The following is a 25,836-nucleotide window of genomic DNA, read 5'->3' on the forward strand; positions in this document are numbered from 1 at the left end:
TCTTTTATTGCAGGAGATCGTTGGCTTCAGCTGGAATGGGCGTGATGGTAAGTATGGTTTAATTTAGAACAATAAAGAATTGTGTGTTTATTTCAATTAAAGGACTTTTTTCTGGGTGTTGTGTTTTTTTTAACTTTGACTATGGGGTTAGTAATGGGGGTGTCTTATAGACGCCTCTCCATTACTAACCTGGGCTTGATGTCAGCTGGCATTATAAGCTGACATCAACCCCAACCCTATTACCCCCTGCCACCGCACCAGGGCAGCGTGGAAGAGCGAGGCTAAGTGCCAGAATTGGCGCATCCTATGAATGCGCCATTTCTGGGGCGGCTGACGGCTGGTGTTTCTAGCCTGGGAGGGGGCCAATATTCATGGCTCCCTTCCTGGGCTATTAATATCAGCCCCCAGCTGTCTGCCTAGCCTTTGCTAGCTATTAAATTAGGGGGGACCCCACGTCATTTTTTTTGGGGGTCCCCCATTTTAATAGCTAGTAAAGGCTATGTATTCAGCTGGGGGCTGATATTAGTAGCCTGGGAAGCTCCGTGGGTATTACCCCCTTCCCAGGCTTCAAACATCTGCCCCAGCCGTCTGCTTAACCTCCGCTAGAGCCTAAAATTAAGGGGAACCCCACGCCAATTTTTTTAATAATAAATCCTTTATTTTAATACTAAATGACAAGTACAGTAACCAACACTATCACTGTACTTCATATATATGTGACTGACATGTTTCTATCTATCTAATCTATGTGTGAAGCTCTATTCTGTCTGTTATAAATTGTCGGGTACCGCTGCTGAATTGCCGGCCGGCTTTTTTAAAGAGACGGTGCATGAAAACACTATTATTTTTTTTGATAAATCCTTTACGCTAAATGACAAGTACAGTAAGCAGCACTGTCACTGTACTTCATATATATGTGACTGACATGTTTCTATCTATCTAATCTATGTGTGATTCTCTATTCTTTCTATTCTAAATTGTCGGGTACCGCTGCTGAATTGCCGGCCGGCTTTTTTAAAGAGACGGTGCACGAAAACACTATTATTTTTTTTGATAAATCCTTTACGCTAAATGACAAGTACAGTAAGCAGCACTTTCACTGTACTTCGTATATATGTGGCTGACATGTTTATATCTATCTAATCTATGTGTGAAGCTCTATTCTTTCGGTTCTAAATTGTCGGGTACAGGTGTATGCCGCTGCTGAATTGCCGGCTTTTCATGTTTCACTGTTGGCACTGTTCCCATCGATTTGGGCAATCACTGTAATGCCACAACCACCATGGCTGTGGCATTACAGTGAGTGACAGACAATCCCTGCATGATTGGTGCTCTAAATAGCACCAGACATGCAGGACACGCTTTTGGTGCACGAACAGTTATCGAACATAACCTCGAACAGCCGAATTTTTTGCAAATCGTTCGGGTTCGTCGAACAACTCGAACACCGCCCAAAACAGCTCGAATTTGAGATTGGCGAACAGTTCTAGTCGAACACCGCTCATCTCTACTCTTTATATCACTGTAAGCAATTGCAGACACCAGTGCTAATTAGTTTGTCAGGTGTGTCCAATGAAAGGCAAGACTACTTAAGAAGGCTGTCTCACATTATTAAGCAGCCTACATTTTCTGCCACAATGGGAAAGAAAAAGGATGTGTCGGCTGCTGAGAAGCAACAAATTGTGGAGTGTTTAGGTCAAGGCATGACTACAATCAACATTGTGCGATGATCAGGATGAAGTGTCTTGGCAATCAAGAAGTATGTAGCTGATTCACAGTACACACGTGTTCGTGCTGATAAGGGCAAATTGAGGACTCTTTCCTACAGGCAATTACGTCAGGTTCAAAGGGCAGCGGCAAAAAAGCCTTGTCATAGCAGCAGACAAGTTTTTGAAGCTGCTTGTGCCTCCAACGTCCCCCGAACAACAAGATGCAGGGTCCTTCAGAGGTTTGCAGCTGTGCATACGCCATCCTGTCGACCTCCTCTATCCACTTCACACAAGCAGAAACGGCTCCAGTGGGCCAAACATTACATGAAGACTGATTTCAAAACTGTTTTGTTCACGGATGAGTGCCGTGCAGCGCTCGATGGTCCAGATGGATGGAGTGGAGGATGGCTGGTTGATGGACACCCCACGCAAACACGGCTACAGCGCCAACAAGGAGGAGGTGGAGTAATGTTTTGGGCTGGAATCATGGGGAGAGAGATTGTCGGCCCCTTTAGGATCCCTGAAGGTGCTAAAGATGAACTCCATAATGTATGTGGATTTTCTCAAACAGCACTTCCTGCCATGGTTCAAGAAGAAGAACCGTGTATTTCACAGCAAGATCATTTTTCTGCATGATAATGCACCATCTCATGCTGCACATAAAACATCTGCTTCTCTGGCTGATATGGGCATAAAAGGGGACAAACTTATGGTGTGACCCCCATGCTCCCCTGACCTCTACCCCATTCAGAACCTTTGGAGCATCATTAAAAGGAGTGTCTATGATGGCGGGAGGCAGTTCACATCTAAGCAACAGCTCTGGGAGGGTATTCTGTCCTCATGCAAAACAATTGAAGCAGAAACCATCCAAAACCTGACAAATTCAATGGACGAGAGAGTTCAGAAGCTCCTTTCGAACAAGGGGTCCTATGTGAAAATGTAACATCACCTAGAATAAAGTTTTGAGTTGAAAACTGTTTGATTTCAGTTTCTAACAACCTGCTAATGCTTATAATTTCAAAAATGACCATTTTTTTGGTCTTTATTAAAATGAAAAGGTTGATCGAAAAGTTTGGGGGATCTAAGAGTGTGGCAACCCAGTAGTCATGATTACTTCGAATTCTGACAATATGAGGGTCATGCTGCAGGTAGTGCAGCAAGAAGGCACTTATGTGTCTTGCGCATCTCGGAGCCCCAAAATAATTTCCCGGCTAGATGCAGCTAAAAATTATTTTTAATTTTAAATCTGGTGGAGCTTAAAACGGTTGGTAGGGTGATTTTAAACAATCATCAAGCTTTTACTCTCCCCAGGATGACACAGGGGTAGAAAAGTCGTTTCGGATCCATGATTTGTTCATCTTTATGAACGTGAGTCTGTCTACATTATCAGTGGAGAGCCGCATGCGCTTATCTGTCAGCACACCACCAGCAGCGCTGAACACACGTTCAGACAGAACGCTGGCTGCGGGGCATGACAAGATCTCCAAGGCGTAAGTGGCTAGCTCCGGCCATTTATCCAGATTGGAAGCCCAAAAAGAGCAAGGGTCCAGTGACACAGTCGTGGCTTCAATGTTTACTTGGAGATACTCCTGTACCATCGTCTCTAGGCGTTGACTATGTGTCAGTCTTCTTGTCTCCTGTGGCCTTGCAAAGGATGGGCTAAAAAAGTGGTGAAATGATTCCGCAAAATTGATGTTACCACCAGATACTGTGGTTCTGTTACGGTTTGAGTGCTGAACACTTGACGGTCCCATGGTTGGCAAGTTGGAACTGTGAGATTCACTACGTGCACCACTGGTATTTTGTGGAAAAGCACATGTAAGATTCTGCAACAGTCTCTGCTGATACTCCTGCATGCGTGCATCCCTTTCTATGGCAGGAATAATTTCTGCAAATTTACTTTTGTACCGGGGATCTAACAGTGTGGCAACCCAGTAGTCAGGATTATTTCTAATTCCCACAATTCGAGGGTCATGTTGCAGGTAGTGCAGCAAGAAGGCACTCATGTGTGTTGCGCATCCAGGAGCACCAAGTCCCTGTTGTGTTGGTGGCGAGGTAACAATCATGCTTCCTTCCTCTGTCCTCTCCCCCCAACCTCGCACAACAGAAATGTGATCAAGGTCTCCCTCATCTGATGAGTCTTCCATCAGTTCGTCCTCCACTTCTTCCTGGGCTCCTGCACCTTCCTCACTAGTTTGGCTGCTACCATGCGCCCTGGTAAAACCATCTCCCCCACCCTCACATGCCTGCCGCCTTGGTGCTGCCGACCGTCTGGACCTTGCAGATGTTAGCCCTTCCGCATACAACTCCTCCTCCTCTACTTCCTCCACCTCCTCTTGTGCCACCACCTGGCTCCGAATTTTGTTTAACATGTGCTCCAGCATGTAAATCACCGGAATAGTCATGCTGATAATGGCATCGTCAGCACTAAACATCTTCTTCGAAATTTCAAAACTGTGCAGAAGGGTGCATAGGTCCCTGATCTGAGACCACTCCTCCAGCGTGATTTGCCCCACCTCTGAATCTCGTTGGCCCAGGCTATACGTCAGAACGTATTGCACCAGGGCTTGTCGGTGCTGCCACAGTCGCTGCAACATGTGCAGAGTTGAATTCCACCGGGTAGGCACATCGCATTTTAGCCGGTGAAGTGGCAGGCCCAACGACTTCTGTAGAGATGTAAGTCGCTGAGCTGCGGGATGCGAACGGCGGAAGTGAGCACACAGCGACCGTGCCCTCTGCAGAAGGCCATCTAGTCTGGGATAGTGGGCTAAAAATTGCTGGACAACCAGGTTCAACACGTGAGCCATACAAGGCACGTGTGTAACATTGCCCCGGCGAAGGGCCGCACCCAGGTTTGCAGCATTGTCGCACACGGCCTTCCCTGGTTTCAGGTCCAGTGGAGACAACCATTCATGAAATTGGTTCTCCAGAGCTGACCACAACTCCTCAGCTGTGTGACTCACATTTCCCAGACATTTCAATGTAAAAACCGCCTGATGACGTTGAGCCCTACTGCCAGCATAGTAAGGAGGTGTGCAGGATCCTTTCTGCGCAGTTAGAAAGCTTGTGGCATGACCAGACAGTCTTTGGGTGCAGGTGGAAGACCGAGAGGAGGTTGAGGAGGCAGAAGCAGTGGAGGAACTTTGACATAAAGAAGATTGACGCACAACTCGTGGGGACGGCAAGACTTGGACAGCAGCCCCTTGTCCTGCTGTCACCAAAGTTACCCAGTGCCCAGTCAGCGACATGTAACGCCCCTGTCCATGCCTACTCGTCCAAGTGTCTGTGGTGAAATGCACCCTGTCACACACAGAGTTTCTCAAAGAAGCGGTGATGTTGTGTGCGACATGCTGGTGGAGCGCAGGCACACCTTTCTTTGAGAAGTAGTGCCGACTGGGCATCTGGTACTGGGGCACTGCGACGGACATAAGGTCTCGAAAATCCTCTGTGTCCACCAGGCGGAAAGGCAGCATTTCTGTAGCCAAGAGCTTGCAGATGGTGAAATTCAACCTCTTAGCTTTCTCATGGCTAGGAGGAAATGGTCTTTTACTTGTCCACATCTGAGGGACCGAGGGCTGGCTATTGTGCTTAGACGGGGTTGATAAGGGTGTCCCCGGCAAACTGCCGGTCTGTGAGGAAGATGCAGGCGGACATGTTAGGTTGCCTTGATCCAAAGGTGGTGCTATCGATGTCGGACAGCGCTCAACACCAGCTGCTGTTACCACCTCCAAAGAAAATGATGACCTGCCAATCACGCTGGCTGTTGCTGGTAAAGAGGTGGCAGGTCTGCGCCCCAAAACAGGTGTGACTGCTGTCCCCCCAGTCACAGAGGATGAAGAGGCCGCGGATGCACAAGATATGGCAGACGGTGGTTGGCCCGGCCGGCTAGGCCGCATTGTAGCACACTGAGCTTCCCACTGCAACTTATGCTTCATGTCCATGTGCCGGTTCATGCATGAAGTACTCAAACTATGTATTTTTTGGCCTCTACTTAGCTTTTGCTGACAAATGTTACAGATAACACGAGTTGGGTCATCTTTATCGATCTGAAAAAATGCCCAGGCTATGCAAGGCTTAGCACCCATGCGACCTGAAGAGCCACCACGACTTGTGGTGAGAGGCAGAGTTGTGTTTGAGGATGCAGTTGTTGACGTGCTTCCAGTACTACGTCTCTGTCCAGGAAGGCGCAACCTGACCTCGTCGTCACTAGCATCTTCCTCCACCTCCTCTGCTGACCTCATCTCTTGGCTGACTGTGGGTTGACAGTAAGTGGGATCTCCAACCTCATCATCATCACCCTGTGTGTTATCACACCCGTCGTCCTCAGAGCCAACCTGTTCCTGCCCTGACAAAAAACTAAAGTTGTCGCTCCAATCAGGTATTTGAGTCTTATCATCGTCTTCCTCATTGTCTCCACCAACAGGAGTTACAGTTTGGGAATGAGGGTCTACATTATGGTCAGAACCTTCTGCGTCTGGTCCTGGATCCGACTCATAAAGATTCTGGGCATCAGTGCAGATCATTTCCTCGTCTGGATTCACAGAAGCGCTGGAGTCGACCTCTGATTCCCAGGCTATAGTATGAGTAAACAGCTCTGCAGACTCAACCTCATACTCAGACGGGCAGCTGGAGATTTGGGAGCTGTGAGGAAGCAAGTGCGATTTGGGTGACACCTTTGAGGACTGGAGTATTTGTGATGTTGAAGTTGATGTGGAGGAGAGCCCACTTAAAGGAACACTTGATATCCGTTGAAGCACCTGCTGTTTTTGTGCCTCATCTGGAATTTGTAGCGATTGGCGTGGCCATAAGAAAGGGATCTTATCACATTGTCCGCTAAAAGAAGTAGACATTTTAGTTTGGCTGGAAGATGGTCTTTCTTCTGCAGATGTTACTGTTGCTTTAACACCTACCCCACGGACACAACCTTTTTTCCCCTTCCCAACACGCCTATTCCCCTTTCCACCAGCAGCAGGCCTTTTTCCACTCATTTTGGTGGTTAACTAATTCACAACTCTGGAGTTGTTTGCACAAAAAAACAATGGATGGTAACCGAGCAGAGCTGAGTGGCCAAACTGTGGTATTAGGCCAAAACTATTGGCTGGGTTAGATGCAGAAAAAAATATATTCAGTTTGCAACCTGATGGAGGTCAGTATAGATGGACTAATAGAGAAAGTCCGACACACTGCTACAAGGCCAAATATTTTTTCAGAGGTAGATGCAGAAAAAAATTATATTCAGTTTGCAACCTGATGGAGGTCTGTATAGACGGATTAATAGAACAAGACCCACACACAGCTAGAAGCCCAATATTTTTTCAGAGGTAGATGCAGAAAAAAATATATTCAGTTTGCAACCTGATGGAGGTCAGTATAGATGGACTAATACAACAAGTCCCACACACAGCTAGAAGCCCAATATTTTTTCAGAGGTAGATGCAGAAAAAAATATATTCAGTTTGCAACCTGATGGAGGTCAGTATAGATGGACTAATACAACAAGTTCCACACACAGCTAGAAGCCCAAATATTTTTTCAGAGGTACTGTAGATGCAGATACAAATTATTTTTAATTTGCAACCTGATGGAGGTCAGTATAGATGGACTAATAGAGAAAGTCCGACACACTGCTAGAAGGCCAAATATTTTTTCAGAGCTAGATGCAGAAAAAAATTATATTCAGTTTGCAACCTGATGGAGGTCAGTATAGATGGATTAATAGAACAAGACCCACACACAGCTAGAAGCCCAATATTTTTTCAAAGGTAGATGCAGAAAAAAATATATTCAGTTTGCAACCTGATGGAGGTCAGTATAGATGGACTAATACAACAAGTCCCACACACAGCTAGAAGCCCAAATATTTTTTCAGAGGTACTGTAGATGCAGATACAAATTATTTTTAATTTGCAACCTGATGGAGGTCAGTATAGATGGACTAATACAACAAGTCCCACACACAGCTAGAAGCCCAAATATTTTTTCAGAGGTAGATGCAGAAAAAAATATATTCAGTTTGCAACCTGATGGAGGTCAGTATAGATGGACTAATACAACAAGTCCCACACACAGCTAGAAGCCCAAATATTTTTTCAGAGGTACTGTAGATGCAGATACAAATTATTTTTAATTTGCAACCTGATGGAGGTCAGTATAGATGGACTAATACAACAAGTCCCACACACAGCTAGAAGCCCAAATATTTTTTCAGAGGTACTGTAGATGCAGATAAAAATTATTTTTAATTTGCAACCTGATGGAGGTCAGTATAGATGGACTAATAGAGAAAGTCCGAAACACTGCTAGAAGGCCAAATATTTTTTCAGAGCTAGATGCAGAAAAAAAATATATTCAGTTTGCAACCTGATGGAGGTCAGTATAGATGGATTAATAGAACAAGACCCACACACAGCTAGAAGCCCAATATTTTTTCAGAGGTAGATGCAGAAAAAAATATATTCAGTTTGCAACCTGATGGAGGTCAGTATAGATGGACTAATACAACAAGTCCCACACACAGCTAGAAGCCCAAATATTTTTTCAGAGGTACTGTAGATGCAGATAAAAATTAGTTTTAATTTGCAACCTGATGGAGGTCAGTATAGATGGACTAATACAACAAGTCCCACACACAGCTAGAAGCCCAAATATTTTTTCAGAGGTACTGTAGATGCAGATACAAATTATTTTTAATTTGCAACCTGATGGAGGTCAGTATAGCTGGACTAATACAACAAGTCCCACACACAGCTAGAAGCCCAAATATTTTTTCAGAGGTAGATGCAGAAAAAAATATATTCAGTTTGCAACCTGATGGAGGTCAGTATAGATGGACTAATACAACAAGTCCCACACACAGCTAGAAGCCCAAATATTTTTTCAGAGGTATTGTAGATGCAGATACAAATTATTTTTAATTTGCAACCTGATGGAGGTCAGTATAGATGGGCTAATACAACAAGTCCCACACACAGCTAGAAGCCCAAATATTTTTTCAGAGGTACTGTAGATGCAGATAAAAATTATTTTTAATTTGCAACCTGATGGAGGTCAGTATAGATGGACTAATAGAGAAAGTCCGACACACTGCTAGAAGGCCAAATATTTTTTCAGAGCTAGATGCAGAAAAAAATTATATTCAGTTTGCAACCTGATGGAGGTCAGTATAGATGGATTAATAGAACAAGACCCACACACAGCTAGAAGCCCAATATTTTTTCAGAGGTAGATGCAGAAAAAAATATATTCAGTTTGCAACCTGATGGAGGTCAGTATAGATGGACTAATACAACAAGTCCCACACACAGCTAGAAGCCCAAATATTTTTTCAGAGGTACTGTAGATGCAGATAAAAATTAGTTTTAATTTGCAACCTGATGGAGGTCAGTATAGATGGACTAATACAACAAGTCCCACACACAGCTAGAACCCAAATATTTTTTCAGAGGTACTGTAGATGCAGATACAAATTATTTTTAATTTGCAACCTGATGGAGGTCAGTATAGATGGACTAATACAACAAGTCCCACACACAGCTAGAAGCCCAAATATTTTTTCAGAGGTAGATGCAGAAAAAAATATATTCAGTTTGCAACCTGATGCAGGTCAGTATAGATGGACTAATACAACAAGTCCCACACACAGCTAGAAGCCCAAATATTTTTTCAGAGGTACTGTAGATGCAGATAAAAATTATTTTTAATTTGCAACCTGATGGAGGTCAGTATAGATGGACTAATACAACAAGTCCCACACACAGCTAGAAGCCCAAATATTTTTTCAGAGGTACTGTAGATGCAGATACAAATTATTTTTAATTTGCAACCTGATGGAGGTCAGTATAGATGGACTAATAGAGAAAGTCCGACACACTGCTAGAAGGCCAAATATTTTTTCAGAGCTAGATGCAGAAAAAAATTATATTCAGTTTGCAACCTGATGGAGGTCAGTATAGATGGATTAATAGAACAAGACCCACACACAGCTAGAAGCCCAAATATTTTTTCAGAGGTAGATGCAGAAAAAAATATATTCAGTTTGCAACCTGATGGAGGTCAGTATAGATGGACTAATACAACAAGTCCCACACACAGCTAGAAGCCCAAATATTTTTTCAGAGGTAGATGCAGAAAAAAATTAGTTTTAATTTGCAACCTGATGGAGGTCAGTATAGATGGACTAATAGAATGATGCTATGCCCAAAAGATTTTACTTCACTAGGTGCAGTAAAAAAATTGGTATTCTATACACAGGTGGTATATCTTGCAGCACAGATAGGCTACTCCACTGACTAACACACTCTGCAATAGGCCAAAAAGGATTAGCTTTGCTAGATTCAGCCAAATGCTGTGAAAAAAACTTGCACAGCACTGGCACAGACCTGCCTGGCAAAAACTGATAGGAACTGATGTAACCTAGTCCTGAAAAGGACTCCAATTACAATTAGTCTTTACTCCCACAACCTATCTATTTAAGAGCACAGACCTCCCTGATAAAAGTCGTAGGAAATGCTGTAACCTAGTCCTTAAAAGGACTGCAATCACAACTATTCCCTACTCCCAAGCTATCTGTATATTTATGCGAAAATTGGCTTGAAATTAACAAGGTATAGCGCACACAGCAACAGCGGTGCCGTCTAACACGCAGCTGCAGCAGTGAGAAAATGGTGGCGACGGGGAAAATGGCTTGGTCTTATAGGGCAAGGACATGTGAAATACACTCCCAATGACACATGCCCTTGCTTGTGTGAAAAAAAGCACTTCGCTCCGTGTGTGCGCTGCTGATAGGCTGACAGATTGCACCTCCCCACTGCAAATGCGGGAAAGAGAAAAAAAAATGGAGATCTTCATTGTTCCTGCAGAGATCCATCCCCTGCCCCTCCCCCCTCCCCGCTGTACACTCAAACTGCGTATTAACATTAATTTTCATCATTACTGAGAAAAAATCCAGTTATGATTTTGGTGCACGAACAGTTATCGAACATAACCTCGAACAGCCGAATTTTTATCAAATTGTTCGTGTTCGCCGAACGGCTCGAACTCCGCCCAAAACAGCTCGAATTTGAGATTGGCGAACAGTTCGAGTAGAACAACGCTCATCTCTACTTGCCAGTGGAAAAGCCAAACTTCACATGCCAGAAATGCAAGCTTGTGTCCCTGTTGGAGGAAAAGTTGCGAAATCTAGAAGAGAGGTTAACTACCTTGAAAATCATTAAGGAAGGTGAAGAGTTCTAAGACAGAGCAGAATTATCTCTTCATGATTCAGAAAGAGAAGAAATTCGAACTGCACCTGAGGAAACAGAGGAATGGAAGCATGTGACCCAGAGAAGCAGGAGGATAGAGAGGCAGTCAGCACCTATACTGCTCAGGAACCAGTACCAGGCTCTCTCGCAGGAGAACCATGAAGAAATACAGCAAGATAAGACTTTGCCAGCAATGAATAACCTTGTAAGCCCTCAGAATCCTCCTGGATGGAGAAAGAAGAATGTTGTGAAGAAAAAACGGAGAGTGGTGGTCATGGGGGATTCCCTGTTAAGAGGAACAGAGGCTGCTATCTGCAGACCAGACATAACCTCAAGAGAAATGTGCTGTCTTCCAGGAGCAAAAATTAAAGATGTGTCTGACAGGATATCAAGACTCTTCAGACCTACAGATCACTACCCATTCCTGCTAATACATGTGGGGACAAATGACACCGCAAGAAAGGACCTGGAAACCATCTGCAGTGACTTTGAAGACTTGGGCAAGAAAGTGAAAGAATTGGGAGCGCAGGTGGTCTTCTCATCCATCCTCCCAGTGGATGGCCATGGAACAATGAGGTGGAATAAGATTCTACAGGTGAACAAATGGCTACGTCGATGGTGCCGTCAACAAGGATTTGGATTTCTGGATCACGGAATGAATTACCTATACGATGGACTACTTGCTAGAGATGGGGTGCACCTTACGAAGACTGGAAAACATGTATTTGGAAATTGCCTTGCTGCACTCATCAGGAGAGCTTTAAACTAGAACAATGTGGGAAGGGAAGCAAAATGCCAGAAAAAGCCATACAACTGACAAATACTATTGAGATCTCTGCTACTGGAAGTGGAAAGGAAGAACAAAGACAAAACAATTTAAATAATAAAAATATGGGAGGAAGAGAAACCAATCACAAACTAAAATGATTTTATACAAATGCACAAAGCATGGGCAACAAACAAGGAGAATTAGAACTACTAACGCAGGAAAAGAAATATGATGTCATTGGAATCACTGAAACTTGGTGGGACGATACACATGATTGGAATAAAAGGCTAAAAGGATACAACTTATTTGCAAGAAACAGACTTGATAAACGAGGAGGAGGTGTCGCATTGTATGTTAGAAAAGCGTATATCTGCACAGAGATTGAAGCTTCAGAGACTGGGAGTTCTGTGGAAACTGTTTGGGTAAGAATACAAGGAGAGAACAACAGAAAGGACACCATTGTAGGCATTTACTACAGGCCACCTGGGCAAGCTGAAGATATGGATGAACTCTTTATGTATCAAATGACCAAGTTCTCCAAAAAATATGACGTAGTGGTCATGGGAGATTTCAACTATCCAGACATTTGTTGGGAATCTCTCTCAAGTAAAACTAACAGGTCAAGCAAATTCTTATCCTCTCTTGCTGCCAACTTTATCTTCCAAAAGGTAGGGGAGAAAACAAGGGGATCTGCTACTTTGGATCTAATCCTTATAAACAAGGAGGAAATGGTTGAGGAGGTAAAAGTGGCTGGGACCCTAGGAGGCAGCGATCAAGCTATTATAGAATTTTGGATAACTAGAGGAGGAAGACATGTGAAGACTCAAACTTCAAGGTTAGATTTTAGAAAGGCAGATTTTAAGAGACTCAGAAAGAGAATAGGAGGGATCCAATGGCTGGATGTCCTTAAGGACAAAAATGTCCAGGAAGGATGGGAAATTTTTAAAAATGAGATTCTCAAAGCACAATCGTTAACAATCCCGAAAAGTAGGAAGAATGGGAAGCATTTAAGGAAACCAGGATGGATGAACACAGAACTTAAACACATGCTAAAAAGAAAGAAAGAAATGTTTATTAAATGGAAAGAGGGAGGCATATCTAAAGAAGATTATAATGCAGTCTGCAGATCCTGCAGGGCATGTATCAGGTTAGCTAAAGCTGACAATGAATTAAGGCTTGCAAGAGATGTCAAAAGCAATAAAAAAGGATTTTGGGGGTATGTCAAAAGTAAAAGAAAAGTCAAAGATGCTATAGGATTTTTACAGGATGAAAATGGAGAAATGGTAAGAGAGGATGTTGAGAAGGCCAAACTTTTTAATTCCTATTTTGCATCTGTTTTCTCTCAGAAAGAAAATGTAACATCAACTGATCTTCACTGTCCTTTTAAAGGAATAGAAGAATCCAAGTTATCTGTAAACAGAAAGATTCTGAGGGAATATTTAGCTAACATAAATGAGTTCAAGTCTCCAGGTCCAGATGAATTACACCCCAGAGTACTGAAGGTGATCGTAGAAGAAATTTTAGAACCACTCTCCATAATCTTTGAAAATTCTTGGAGAACAGGAGAAGTCCCAGAAGACTGGAGAAGAGCAAATGTTGTTCCTATCTTCAAAAAGGGGAAGAAGGTGGACCCTGGGAACTATAGGCCGGTGAGTCTGACTTCTATACCAGGAAAGATCTTTGAACAAATTATTAAACAACATGTATGTAAGTACCTGGATAAGAATGAAGTGATTAACCAGAGTCAGCATGGGTTTATAACTAACAAGTCATGTCAGACTAACTTAATTTCCTTCTATGACAGAATCACTGACTGGGTGGATCAGGGAAATGCTGTAGATATAGTATATCTTGACTTCAGCAAAGCATTTGACAAAGTATCTCACACCATCCTTATTGAAAAAATGACCAAGTATGCAATGGACCAGGCAACTGTTAGGTGGATTCATAACTGGCTTAGTGATCGGACTCAAAGGGTGATTGTAAATGGCTTCACATCCAGCTGGATGAATGTCTCAAGTGGGGTACCACAGGGCTCTGTCCTGGGACCTGTATTGTTCAACATCTTTATCAATGATTTAGATGAAGGAATTGAGGGTAAACTGATTAAATTTGCTGATGACACAAAGCTAGGAGGGATAGCTAATACTAGAGAAGAGAGAGAGAGGATTCAAAAAGACCTAAATAAACTGGAGCAGTGGGCACCAACCAACAGAATGGTTTTTAACAGGGAAAAATGCAAAGTACTACATCTGGGCAATAAAAATGAAAAAAGCATATACAGAATGGGACGAATAGAGCTAAGCAACAGTACATGTGAAAAAGACTTAGGTATACTAATAGATCATAGACTGAACATGAGTCAACAGTGTGATGCAGCAGCAAAAAAGGCAAATACAATTCTGGGATGTATTAACAGAAGCATACAGTCTAGATCACGTGAAGTCATTATTGGTCTTTACTCCTCTTTGGTCAGACCTCATCTGGAATACTGTGTACAGTTTTGGGCACCACATTTTAAAAAAGACATAGACAAACTGGAGCAAGTTCAGAGAAGAGCGACCAGAATGGTGACTGGTCTGCAAACCATGTCCTATGAGGAACGGTTGCAGGATTTGGGAATGTTTAGCTTGCAAAAAAGAAGACTGAGAGGAGACTTAATAGCTGTCTACAAATATGTCAAGGGCTGTCACATTGTAGAAGGATCATCTTTATTCTCATTTGCACAAGGAAAGACTAGAAGCAATGGGATGAAACTAAATGGGAGGAGACACAGATTAGATATTAGAAAAAACTTTTTGACAGTTAGGGTGATTAATGAGTGGAACAGGCTGCCACGAGAGGTGGTGAGTTCCCCTTCAATGGACGTCTTCAAACAGAGGCTGGACAGACATCTGTCTGAGATGATTTAGTGAATCCTGCTTTGAGCAGGGGGTTGGACCAGATGACCCAGGAGGTCCCTTCCAACTCTACCATTCTATGATTCTATCGTTCACAATAGGTGATATCACAGCTCACCTCCTCCTCCTGTACAATGACTGATATCACCTCTATATACAGTAGATAACACAGGATCCGCCATTCACAATAGGTGATGTCACAGCTCACCTCCTCCTCCTGTACAATAACTGATAACACCTCTGTATAGGGCTGATAACACAGGATCCACCATTCACAATAGGTGATATCACAGCTCACCTCCTCCCCTTCCCTGCACACTTCATTGACTTCAATTGACTTCATTGACTTCAATACTCTCTCATTGAAGTCAATGAACATCTCCAGTCTAGTTTTTCATACTGTCCATAATTCTGCTATAAGTCATATATTTAAATGCTGTTCAGCAGCTCCGGTAAGAAGGACACACCTATGACCGTGTACAGAAAATAAGATGAAAATGTATTAGAATTGCAAAGAAGTTATTTGATGGAAATAAAATCTTCTGGGGTCTATCTATACTCCAGAGCATAATAAAGGTAGGGTCACGTTGACCACTCACCTGTCCCACTGCCACAGCCGTCCATCTGGTCCTCCATGCAGCCCCCTCCGGCACCTAGATATCTTCTTTTGGCTCTTCCGGCAAATTCATTCAGTTCCTGGGCTTCCAGCCAAGGGTGGACATATCACTGGTGAACCGGGCCCAGGAGGTAATGGGGCCCATTTTCACCTCCAAAACAAGTGGAAGTGAAGAGCTACTGGGCTGTAAGGGCCATATTGTTCTTGCTCAAGGACCTCTTCTGTCTGTGTCCACCAGTGTTTCCAGCTCCAAGTTCTCCTCTAATGTCAAGATGGACATCGCCCCGGTCACAACATTGGGTGATGCCTGAATTATTGGCACTGAGCAAAGATGAAAAACTAGTCAAGAGTGCAGCCCAGAGGTGGGTGCCCAAAAGACTTTTTGGGGGGATTTGGAGCACCAGGACAGGTATTTTTTTTCACCCCTTTTTCCAGTCAATTAGCCGCCATTCCACCTTCACTTTTTAGATCGTGTTTTCAGTTCCTAAATTCTATCTTCCTACAAAGAATGATATTTCAATAAATTCTCCCAATGAGGAAATAAATGCAGTAATGATTGCTTCATTTTCCTCTTAACCATGCCTTCACCTTGCCTCCCTTTTAACTTTTAATGTGTTGTTGTAAGATGATCAATATGAGGCGACACTGTCCAGAGCTTCGCCAGGGCTAGACGAGGAGCGGTAATTATAAGGACCTGTCATATCAAATCCCGTGTGTATCTAACACGAGATAGGAGATATGAGTCCGGGGTGAGTCTGTCGCTGTTATTTATATGACATACGCTCCATTTGGACCAGACTGTGGCAAAAAGAGTGCAATGGAAGATCGATAACCCAGTCTTTAGAGGCACCATTTCTATTGTCTTACTGATTATGTGCATGGATAGCCGGAATGATTCAGAGACACAATACGAGAATTATATCTTTGTATTAAAGTTTTACATCTTAAGAATGCAGAACGGGGTACTGTCCGCACATTATTCATCTAATGTCGTTAAATTCTAGAATCTCCAGTCTCCATAGCACTAATGAGATAAACACTGAGACTCTTATCGCAAGGCAGATTGCAAACCCTAATTACATTGATTTACATTTAACGTGCAGTAAATATGAGAAAGCCGATTACAGGTTTACCTTGGCCAAGTTACAAGTACGGATTTTCAGCTTTGTATATTCCACAAGTTCCCAAAGCTGTCTTTTATATTCATGTCCTGAGATTACAGACTAAAGTGCTTCTTTTTTTCTAAACTCAACCTCTAATGGACCCTTTTTTTAATAGTGGGCAGCCCTACTACAGTTGAAAGCAGAAGTTTCCATACACTATATAAAAAGACACATTTACATGTTTTTCTCAATATCTGACATGAAATAAGAATAAACCTTTCCCGTTTTAAGTAAATTAGGATTACCATCATTTTTGATATTTGCCGAATGCCAGAATAATGAGAGAGAGAGAGAATGTTTTAAGGCATTTTTATTACTTACTGCAAAGTTAAAAGTTTACATACACCAAGATTATTATGCCTTTAAACAACTCTGACTGCCCATATGATGATGTCATGTGTTTGGAAGCTTCTGATAGTTATTTGGCAACATCTGAGTTAATTAGAGACACACTTGTGGATGTATTTTAATGCAAACCTGAAACGCACTACTTCTTTGTGTAGCATCATGGGAAAGTCTAAAGAAATCAGCCAAGATATCAGGAAGAGAATTGTGGAGTTGCACAAGTCTGGCTCATCCTTGGGTACAATTTCAAGATACTTGAAGGTGCCTTGTTCATCTGTGCAAACAATTATACACAAGTACAAACAACATGGGGATGTCCAGCCTTCATACCACACAGAAAGGAGACGGGTTCTGTATCCCAGAGATGAACGCTGTTTTGTCCGACATGTGCATATCAACCAAAGGACAAAAGCAAAAGACCTTGTGAAGATGATGGCGGAAGCTGGTGAGATTGTGTCAATAACCACAGTGAAACGAATACTGTATCAACATGGGCTGAAATGTCACTCTGCCAGGAAGAAGCCATTACTCCAAAAGAAACATAAAAGCCAGATTAATGTTTGCAAATGCACACAGGAACAAAGACCTTAATTTTTAGAGACAAGTCTTGTGGTCTGATGAAACTAAAATTTAACTTTTTGGGCATAATGACCATCGTTACGTTTGGAGGAAAAAGGGAGAAGTTTGGAAGCCCAGGAACACCATCCCAACTGTCAAAGACGGGGGTGGCAGCTTCATGTTGCGGGGTTATTTTGCTGCAGGAGGGACTGGTGCACTTCACAAAATAGATGACATCATAAGAAAAGAAGATTTTGTAGCAATACTGAAGCAACATCTCAAGAAATCAGCCAGGAAGTTAGAGCTTGGGAGGAAATGAGTCTTCAAAATGGACAATGACCTGAAACATACTGCCAAAATGGTAACAAAGTGACTTAAGGACAACAAAGTCAATGTTTTGGAGTGGCCATCACAAAGCCCTGATCTCAATCCTATTGAAAATTTATTCGCAAAGCTGAAAAGGCAGGTATGAGCAAGGCGACCTACAAACCTGGATCAGTTACACCAGTTTTGTAAGGAGGAATGGGCCCAAATTCCGACCAACTATTGTGAGAAGCTTGTGGAAGGATATCGCAAACGTTTGACCCAAGTCATTCAGTTTAAGGGCAATGGTACCAAATACTAATGACTAGTGTTGAGCATTCCGATACTGTAATATCGGGTATCGGCCGATATTCGCGGTATCGGAATTCCGATACTTAATTCCGATACTTTTACAATATCGGATACCGGAATCGGAAGTTCCCATAATGACTGCGCTCTGCAGTGTCTGTGAAGGATGACAAGTTGGATGGCAGCGCGATCCAGCCTGTCATCAGAATGCCATCCCAGCGGGGGAGAATTCTCCTGATTGTTTAAAAGCCGGCGGGCGGTATAAAGCCGCCGGCTTTTAAACAATCACAAAGCCCCATACTGCTTCCCCGCAGCCTCCCACCCCGATCCTCCGCTCCCCTCGCCACCTCCCATCCCGATCGTAAGTTAGGACCGGGCGGGGAGCGCAGCTCCAAGGAGCGGGGAGTGAAGGCCCCGGGCGGGGAAGCCGGCAGTGAAAAGACTTCACCGCCGGCTTTCCCGTTCTGTGCTGCGCTTTCCCGCCGGTTATTTCAAATGAACAGCTGAGGTATCAGGTGATGCCGATCAGCTGTTCATTTGAATTAGCCGCGGTGCCCTCAGAGGGTTCATGTGAGTTCATGCTTGACTGCATGAACTCACATGAACTTTCCCACGGCCGCACAGGTCAGCCTCACCTCCCAGACGATCAGACCGTCATGATTAGTGTGTGTGCGGGGTGTGTGTGCGGGGTGTGTGTGTGCGATGTTTGTGCGGGTGTGCGCGGTGTCTGTGCGATGTCTGCGGGTGTGTGCGGGGTGTGTGCGCGATGTTTGTGCGGGTGTGCGCGGTGTCTGTGCGATGTCTGCGGGTGTGTGCGGTGTCTGTGCGATGTCTGCGAGCGTGTGCGGTGTCTGTGCGATGTCTGCGGGTGTGTGTGCGCGGTGTCTGTGCGATGTCTACGAGTGTGTGCGTGCAGGCAGACATAGGCCGATGTGACACTACTACTCCCATCGGCCTATGTCTGTCCCCCGTCCACTCCTGCCAGCAGGATCAGCTCGATGGGAGCAGTAGTTCCCATCAGACTGATCCTGCTATTTAAATTGCCCTACTGTGTCCCCAATAAATGTTAAATACATGTCATTGGTGGCCAGTGGTTACCTAAAAGAAATTAGTTCATACATTACCTGTCCCCGCCGATCGCCACCTAAAATAAAGTAAAAAATAAAAAACTACACCTATACTCACCAAGACACCTAATTCCCCGAAGCCATCGATCTCCTGTAATAAAATATAAAATAATAAACCACAACCTTATCCTTACCCCTCCGTAGCAGTCCACGAGTGTCCCACGAAGATCTCCAGTTCAGAGCAGCCACATAGAATGTGACCGCTCTGAACCGCTGCCGCCGCTAGAATGACGGGGCCGTAAGGGTTCACCGGAGTTCAGGCAGCGCTGCTCCGGTTAGCTCCTTTACGGCCCTGCTGTATCGTGAGAAATTCCCACGGTACAGCAGTGCCGTAAAGGAGGTCTCCGGAGCTGCGCTGCCTGAATGCACTCCGGTGACCTCAGTCAGTGGCTCCCGCTGCCGGGAGCGGACGTGTTCCCGGCAGCGTGAGCTTACAGCAGCCATGCACAGCTGTCACCATCTCCAGATGTGACAGCTGTGCATGGGAGATCAGCGCAGGAATGTGGACAGGTAACTATTATTTTTAGTAAACTAAGAATTAAATAAAATTGTGTGTTTTATTTCAAATAAATTATTTTTTTCTGGGTGTAGTGTGTTTTTTCTTTTTAACACTTTGTAGGTTAGTAATGGGGGTGTCTTATAGACGCCCATCATTACTAACCTGGGCTTCATGGCAGCTGGCGCTGACATGAACCCCACCACTATTACCCCCTGCCACCGCACCAGGGCAGCGTGGAAGAGCGAGGCTAAGTGCCAGAGTTGGCGCATCCTATGGATGCGCCATTTCTGGGGCGGCTGACGACTGGTGTTTCTAGCCTGGGAGGGGGCCAATATTCATGGCACCCTTCCTGGGCTATTAATATCAGCCCCCAGCTGTCTGCCTAGCCTTTGCTAGCTATTAAAATAGGGGGGACCCCACGTCATTTTTTTGGGGGGGGTCCCCCATTTTAATAGCTAGTAAAGGCTAGGTATTCAGCTGGGGGCTGATATTAGTAGCCTGGGAAGCTCCGTGGGTTTTACCCCCTTCCCAGGCTTCAAACATCTGCCCCAGCCGCCTGCTTAACCTCCGCTAGAGACTAAAATTATGGGGGATCCCACGCCATTTTTTTTTTAAATAAATCCATTATTTTAACACTAAATGACATTTGAGGAGTTAATAAAGATGCAGTCCCTAAATTATTATTTATTTTTTAATTAATTTTTCCCAAAACTTTTGACGTGGGCTTCGCCATATTTTTGTATGCCAGCCAGGTACAGCATCCAGCTTCTATGAACGCGCCATTTTCCGGGGCGGCTGCGGACTGCAATTTTCAGCGGGGGGCAGAAAGCTTGGGCCTCCCTGCGCTGCAGATTCCATCCCCCAGCTGCCTAGTTGTACCTGGCTGGACACAAAAATAGGGAGAAACTCCACGTTTTTTTTTTTTTTAATTATTTCATGAAATTCATGGAATAATTAAGAAAAAAAGGGCTTCCCTATATTGTTGTGTCCAACCAGGTACAAATAGGCAGCTTTCTGGGCCACCCCCGCTGCAAATTGCAGTCCGCAGCCGCCCCAGAAAATGGCGCGTTCATAGAATTCTATCTATCTAATCTATGTGTGATTCTCTATTCTTTCTATTCTAAATTGTCGGGTACAGATGCTGAATTGCCGGCCGGCTTTCTTAAAGAGACGGTGCATGAAAACACTATTATTTTTTTAAATAAATCCTTTACACTAAATGACAAGTACAGTAAGCAACACTGTCACTGTACTTCATATATATGTGACTGACATGTTTCTATCTATCTAATCTATGTGTGAAGCTCTATTCTGTCTGTTATAAATTGTCGGGTACCGCTGCTGAATTGCCGGCCGGCTTTTTTAAAGAGACGGTGCACGAAAACACTAATATTTTTTTTAATAAATCCTTTGCACTAAATGACAAGTACAGTAAGCAACACTGTCACTGTACTTCATATATATGTGACTGACATGTTTCTATCTATCTAATCTATGTGTGATTCTCTATTCTTTCTATTCTAAATTGTCGGGTACAGATGCTGAATTGCCGGCCGGCTTTCTTAAAGAGACGGTGCATGAAAACACTATTATTTTTTTAAATAAATCCTTTACACTAAATGACAAGTACAGTAAGCAACACTGTCACTGTACTTCTTATATATGTGGCTGACATGTTTCTATCTATCTAATCTATGTGTGAAGCTCTATTCTGTCTGTTATAAATTGTCGGGTACCGCTGCTGAATTGCCGGCCGGCTTTTTTAAAGAGACGGTGCACGAAAACACTAATATTTTTTTTAATAAATCCTTTACACTAAATGACAAGTACAGTAAGCAACACTGTCACTGTACTTCATATATATGTGACTGACATGTTTCTATCTATCTAATCTATGTGTGAAGCTCTATTCTTTCTGTTGTAAATTGTCGGGTACCGGTGTATGCCGCTGATGAATTGCCGGCTTTTCATGTCATTCTACATTATTCTTAGTTGTTTTCCTTCATGTAGAATTAACCTACAAGGAAAGAAAGGGTTTATTTTCATTCCGATATTTGTGTCCCATTGACTTGCATTGGTTTCCGGTATCGGAATCGGCGATATCCGATACTTTTTGGGTATCGGCCCGATCCAATCCGATACGATATTTCCTGATATCGGAAGGTATCGCTCAACACTACTAATGACATGTTTGTAAACTTTTGACTTTGCAGTAAGTAATAAAAATGCCTTAAAAGATTCTCTCTCTCTCATTATTATGGCATTTGGCAAATATTAAAAATTATGGTAATCCTAATTGACCTAAAACGGGAAAGGTTTATTCTGATTTCATGTCAGATATTGAGAAAAACATGCATATGTGTCTTTCTATATAGTGGCTGTAAACTTCTGGTTTCAACTGTATATGATTTGTATCCTGGATTTTTCACCAGTTTTCCCATTTACAGTGTCGATTGACATTTGGTTTCCCCTCTGCAGACTCTATCCCTAATTTTCAGTTTTCTCTGAGCTAGTGGGGGGAGGTAAGCTACTTTCTTGTCTTTCATACACAGCACACACAGAAATGTCAGATTCCCGCCCTCCTGTTTTTATGTAACACATGTTCAGAAGCAGCAGAAGGATGTTATACAGTAGCACTTAGCAGTGTAGCTGTGAATCCAGCAAAACACTAATTAGAAATCACCAGATCTGTCTTTGTGCTTCTCTGTCTCTCTCTATCTCTAATTTTCAGTTGTCTCTGAGCTTGTGAGGGGAGACCAGCTGCTATGATGTCTCCTATACACAGAACACTCAGACATGAGGCATTCCTGTTTACCTGTGTCTATATAGGACATATTTAGTGCCCAGTCAGATAGATTTATAAATCAGTGGCTCTCCCGGCTCGAGTGTGACAGCTTAACATATTTCCATGCAGCTGTCACACTCAGGTCAGGAGACCCACGAACAGTTCGAACAAGGCAGTCCGATCTCAGTCTGATTTATATGGCCATCTGACTGTGACCTTAGAAGCAACCGCAGCATGTAGGGCATTTTCCTGCAGTACTGAGCTGTGCAGCTGTGAATCCAGAACATCAGTGAGATAAACAGTCCTTAAAAGGTGTCTTTCTGCCTCTGTTTACCTCCAGGTCCTATTTCCTCCTTCCTCTTCTCCTTCCTTAGACTTCTAAGAATAGGAACTGTAATATGATCCCTATGTAAGCTAATAACCTCTTAACTGATGGATTTAGCAGTAACAAACAGTATACTTGTGAATCTAACACTGGGATGAGGTATAACAATTGCTAGAAAGCTGTATTACTATTAGTCTGTGTCTGTACCTTATTCTGTTCCTTTCTCTCCTCTCCATAGTCAACTGTAATCTGATCTCTCAGTGACCTGACAGCCTGTTTAGTTTTGATCAAGATGGATTTTCTTTTTGTTGCAGAGAGAAATATGAGTTCAGGAGATGATAGAGGAGTAGAAGTGGCTCATTGGCGGAGAAAGAGGCATATTCATTACTGAGCAGTGTAGCTATGAATCCAGCACATTGGTGAGAAAAACACTTCTTCAAAAGAGTCTTTTTGATTTTGTGAACCTCAATCTCAACCTCTTTTCTTCCCCTTTTCCCTCCTTAGGCTTCTAAGAACAGAAACTGTAATATGTAATGTGATCCATATACTCTATCTTCACTGATGGATTTAGCAGTGAATGTAAAATAAATAATCAGAAACGTAATAAATGGGTAAAGACGCCTTTTATAAACTGTCAATTGAGCTGTTGATTTATGAAAAAAAGAAAGAAAAGAAATGATGCTTACTGTTTACATGAGCATGTCCTGGACATAACATAAATAGCTTGTAAATGAATAGGCCATAAATGCAAGATCAGTAAGGTTCCACGCCCGGGATCCCCATTGATCACTATTATAAGCTTTATTAAATGTTGTGTTCCTTAATTATGGTACCCAGCACTACAGCAAATGTGGAAGTGTCCAGTACTCAAGTGAATGAGGCTGAGATTGGTAGAGCTGCAGTACCTGAGACAGCCAGTTGGTGCTGCTGTGCCAGTTTCTGAAATTGAAGTAAAGTGACCTTACTACTTCTGATCAGTGGTAGTTAAAGGGGCAGGACCCCACCAATCGTATGAAGATGGCTTATCTTATAGGTATAGGCCATCAAAGTGCTAAACTGGAGTTTTCAACTTTTGTTATTTTTCATTGTAAGGGCTATACGAGATATCGTAAGCCGCAATATACATTAGACTAATGTTGGACCCATTTGCGGATATTGACAGGTTGTTGGCGATTGGGCATGTCCAATTATAGAATGTCATTCACTTTATTCTCTTTGAGATGAGCTGTTGACCTAAGTGTCAATTGGCGGCTTTCTCATAGAGAACACAGGTGCGGTCGGCCTGTGTATGGGAGAGATGGTTGATGATTAGTGATGAGCGAGCCTGCTAGCTAGTGCTCGCCCGAGCATCTCACTGCTCGGGATGCTCGGCGCTCGCCGAGTATTTCCGGGTTGATCGTGCGGGAACTCAGGTCCCCTCCCTGCATGTTTGGCGCTCTTTAGAGAGCCAATGAACATGCAGGGATTGCCTGCCATGCACTGTAATGCCGTAGCCATGTTGGTTGTGGCATTACAGTGATTGGCTGGCCGCACAGCATCATCAGGTCTATATCAGACCTGGCGCCTCCATGCTCGTCACAGTCACTCCGGAATCAGGCAGAGTAGGGAGAGCTGCTGCTGCGTCAGGGAGAGATTTGCTTGTGTATTAGGTAGTGTAGGGAGAAAAACCGTACATTACACATATCCATCTTAACAAACAGTCCTTTTGAGGACTAACTAATCCATCTGCAGAGATATCAGGCAGGCAGGGTGTATAGGCAGGCAGTGTATATAACAGACTGCAGTGCATATAGCACAAGAGGCTCCATTCCAATTCTGCCTTCTGCTGCTGTTAGATATTTCTATACAAAGGCTCAGGTCTCAGGGGCCAGGAATACTTTTCTTTGGATCTTAATCCTCATTATTTGCTTAAAAAGCAATCCAGAGAAAACTTGTTGCTTGTTGGCACTGCAGAATACAGCCAGGTCCTTTCCATATTACAGCGCTAGAAATCCAGCTATTTAAAATTATGTTTTCTCCGTCAAACGGATCACATATACGTTTTCAGAAAATACTGCCATTTCTGGCCTCCATTAAAAATTTATTTCAGTGTGTCAGTGAAGCAATTCACCACAGTTTGCTGTTCAAACTACTTACCTACAGGCCAGGTATTTAAAACTCTGTTTTCTGCATCACACGGATCACATAAAAGTTCGCTCCAAACTCAGTCATTTGTAGTGAGCGTGGAAGATAATGTCCTCAATTTAAAATGGGCAAGGCACGTGGCAAGGGACGGGGAACTGGACATGATGGTAATGGTGCATGCAGAGGCCGAGGACAAGGCAGTGGGCAAGCCGTAATTGTGCCACAACAAACCCCCACATCTTCTCGCCTGACCTTCCTGTCCCAATTTCTAGGGGACCGCAGTACACCACTATTGAACCCAGAGCAGTGTCAAAAGGTTGTTGGTTGGATAGCGGATAATGCTTCCAGTCACTTAGCTACCACCACCACCACCACCCTGTCTTCCACACGGTCAAGTCTCAGTAGCCGTGAGTCTGGACCACATATTCCTCACCCTGTTCCTCTTTCCTCCCACCATGCCGAGTACCCAGAGACAACTGATCCCCCCCTTGGCCTCTCGCCCGGTCCACTTGAAGCGGGGAAGAGGAGATCGCGTGTAGCGATGCCCAAATATTTGAGCTGCCACGGTCACACCAATGATGAGACACAATTGACAGAAAGTCAGGAGGAGGACCAGGGTGCGGAAGTGGAAGACGAGGTGGTGGATGATATAGTAACTGATCCAACCTGGCAGGAGGACATGCAGAGCGAGGACAGCAGCACACAGAGGGAGGGAGGCAGAGCATCCCAACAGGCAGGAAGAAGCTGTGTGGTGGCTGCAGACAGAAGGCAGGCAACCGTTCCACGTAACACCAACACGAAGGGAGTTGCCAGTACAACTGTTAGGTCTTCCCGAGTCTGGTTGTTTTTTAAAGACTCTGCCGATAACCCCAAAAAGGCCATTTGCACCACCTGCCAGGCCAGCATCAGCAGGGGTGGCAAAATGACCAGCCTGACCACCACCAGCATGATCAGGCACATGGAAGCAAAGCACCCGACTTTGTGGGCCAAACCCCAGGGTCCAGGAACAGTGTCTGCAGGTGGCACCATTGCTTCTTCCGCTGTTGTGCATGCAAGCCAATCCCC

The 25,836-nt window shown here is 43.7% G+C and overlaps 1 protein-coding gene across 4 annotated transcripts in view; it reads right to left on the reverse strand.

Moving 5' to 3' along the window:
* The window catches only part of DRD2 (dopamine receptor D2), a 497,224-nt gene that overhangs the window by 324,233 nt on the left and 147,155 nt on the right, over positions 1-25,836 (reverse strand). The window lies entirely within an intron of this gene.

Source organism: Phyllobates terribilis, unplaced genomic scaffold (assembly GCF_046119375.1).
Source record: "Phyllobates terribilis strain yellow unplaced genomic scaffold, ASM4611937v1 Scaffold_12__6_contigs__length_324123572, whole genome shotgun sequence".
Lineage (NCBI taxonomy): Eukaryota > Metazoa > Chordata > Amphibia > Anura > Dendrobatidae > Phyllobates > Phyllobates terribilis.